Below are 2,947 nucleotides of genomic sequence, written 5' to 3'. Positions count from 1 at the left end.
TCTCCCTGCACTTGGTTGATTATCAGCTGGGAGTCACCAAAGACCTGGATGTTTTCTGCCCCCATTTGATGGGCGAGTGTTAGCCCTGCGATTAAGGCCTCGTACTTGCTTTCGTTGTTGGTTGCTTTGAAGTTACACCTCACGGCCCTTGAGGCCGTATTCCTTGTCGGCGAGGTAAGCATTATTCCTACCCCGGCTCCTCTGATGTTGCTGGATCCATCGACATGTAGGATCCATTCCCCTTCTTCCTTTGCTTCGCTTCGGAGGCATACTTCTTGCTCCAGTGCTGGGAACAAGGCAGGGGAAAATTCGGCCACAAAGTCTGCCAGGACCTATGACTTTATAGCTGTGGCTGGTCGAAAGATCACATCATATTCCCCTAATTCCACTGCCCATTTCGCTAGGCGTCCAGAGACTTCAGGCTTGTGGAGGACCAGTTTATGGGGAAGGAGGTGACGACCACAATTGGGTGAGCCTGAAAGTAGGGCCGCAACTTGCAGGCGGCCACTATCAGGGCTAAGGCCAGCTTCTCTAGATGGCTGTAGCGGGTTTCTGCATCCATGAGAGCCTTACGTACGTAGTAGATTGATAGCTGCTCGCTTCCTTCCTCACGTATTAAAATGGCACTTACAGCGTGCTCCAAAACTGCTAGATATGGCATCAGGACCTAACCGAGCAGTTGCTTGGATAGGAGAGGAGGAGTGGTGAGATATGCCTTTAGCTCATGGAGAGCGGACTCGCATTCTTCCGTCCACCAAAAATCCTTTGGGTTTTTGAGGGTTCCAAAGAAGGTGTGAGATTTGTCGGAGAGTCTGGAGATGAACCTGCTCAGGGCTGCCATTCTTCCTGTTAGCTTTTGAACCTCCTAGACGTTCTTCGGGGAAGGGATCAAATGAATGACCCTGATTTTCTCTGGGTTGGCTTCGATGCCCCGGCGGGTTACAATGTACCCGAGGAACATGCCGGAACCGACCCCAAATGAGCATTTAGTTGGGTTGAGCTTAATGTTCTACTTCCGGAGAGTGGAGAAGGCTTGCTGCAGGTGAGATATGTGGTCTTTGGCCTCTATGGATTTGACCAGAATGTCGTCAATGTAGACCTCCATGGTTTGCCCTATCTGGTCCGCAAACATCATGTTCACCAGCCGTTGGTAGGTTGATTCCGCGTTCTTTAGGCCAAAGGGCATAACTTTGTAGCAATAGATCCCTCTGGATGTCATGAAGGACGTCTTCTCCGGGTCTTCCAGATGCATGAGTATTTGATTATAGCCAGAGAACGCATCCATGAAACTCATTAGCTGATGCCTGGCTGTGGCATCGACCAGCTTGTCGATGTGAGGAACATGGATAGGGTCCTTTGGGCAGGACTTGTTGAGGTCTATGAAGTCTATGAAGACTTTCCACTTCCCGTTCTTCTTTTTGACTATGACCACGTTGGCAAGCTATTCTAGGTATTGTACCTTGCGTATGAACCCCGCGCCGAGCATGCTTTCGGGGGCAAATTTTCTCCTCTTTTGTCTGAGGGGTTGAGGTAGGGGATCCACCTGCAGCTTGTGCATGATGATCTCCAGATCGATCCCAGGCATGTCTGCGTGGGACCACGCGAAGCAGTCAGAGTTAGACCTGAGGAAGTCTTTTAATCTCCTCCTTAATCCTTCGGTCAGCTTGGAGCCGACCTTGAGATGTCGGGTCTGGTCCCCTTCGCCCAATGGCACGTCGTCCATTTCTTCGACCTCCGGTTCCTCGGTGTGATGAGTCAGAGGTTCGCTGTGTAATTGCTATAAGACCTTGTTCTTTCCCATCAAAGTAGTCTGGTAGCAGGAGCGAGAATGCTCTTCATCTTCTCTGATTGCTCTTATGCCCAGGGTGTAGGGAACTTCACCATTTGGTGGAGAGTCGAGGGGACGGCTCCCATGCCGTGAATCCAGGGCCGTCCCAGGATCATGTTGTAGGATGAATCACTGTCAGCATATACCGGAAGGGTCACCTCTCCGGTGGTCTGCTTGACCTATCCGCTGAACCCTATGAGTGGGGTTATCCTCCGAGTTTGAGTGCTTTCCTCCATCCTCAAATCCTTGTATGCGGCCTGGAAGATGATGTTGCCGGAGCTTCCATTATCTACAAGTATCCTTTTCACCAGGCAATTCGCTACAGTGAGCGATATGACCAGGGCGTCGTGATGTGGGGTGAGACCCCTTTCCTGCTCCTTGGCCGTGAAGCTTATTTCGTCCGTACCTAGGAGCAGGCGTTTTGGCTTGGCTGCCTCTAGGCCGTGCTTGGCGTTCCAAGTGCTCTTCTTTGTGGCTGCGTGGCGTATACCACTGATTTCCGTACCGCCCGATATGACATGGATCACTCAGTCCTGTGGAGGTGGCGAGACGGGAGCAGCTTCAGTGGGCCTTCCCGTTGTCTCCTTGCTTAGGTGGCTCTTGGCCTTTTCGGAAAGGAACTTCCTGAGGTGTCCTTTCTTAAGAAGCTCATTGACCTCGATCTTTAGTGCGATTTCAGTGCGACGCAGTCCTCCTTTTTGTGGCCGTGGTCACGGTGAAACTCGCACCAGAGACCAGGGTTCCGAAAAGAATCAGGTGCATTCATCTTCTGAGGCCACTTGACCTATTGGCCCATTTGCCTCAGATTATTGATCAGCTCCGGCCTTGAGACGGAGAGGTGAGAGATGTCTGGCCATGTGGACACTGCCATCCTTTCTGCCTTCTCGATCGGCCAGTTCTTGTATCTGCCCTGGTTTCTGTTCCCGGAGTCCCTGGCTGGTCTTGGAGAGGGTTTCTCGTCTTGCTCGGTTCAGTCCGATCTGACCGCCTTGGGGTCCTGCTTTAGCTGCGCCTTAGCATGACTGGCGACATCTTCCTCCTATTTTACCGGTGCCCAGGCTCGGGACAGGACGTCTTCCTTGGTCTTGCACTGGTATTTGGTCAGCTCCTTATAGAGGT

The sequence above is a fragment of the Brassica oleracea genome, chromosome C3 (genome assembly GCF_000695525.1).
Source record: "Brassica oleracea var. oleracea cultivar TO1000 chromosome C3, BOL, whole genome shotgun sequence".
NCBI classification, from domain to species: domain Eukaryota; kingdom Viridiplantae; phylum Streptophyta; class Magnoliopsida; order Brassicales; family Brassicaceae; genus Brassica; species Brassica oleracea.
This window is presented reverse-complemented; position numbering follows the sequence as displayed.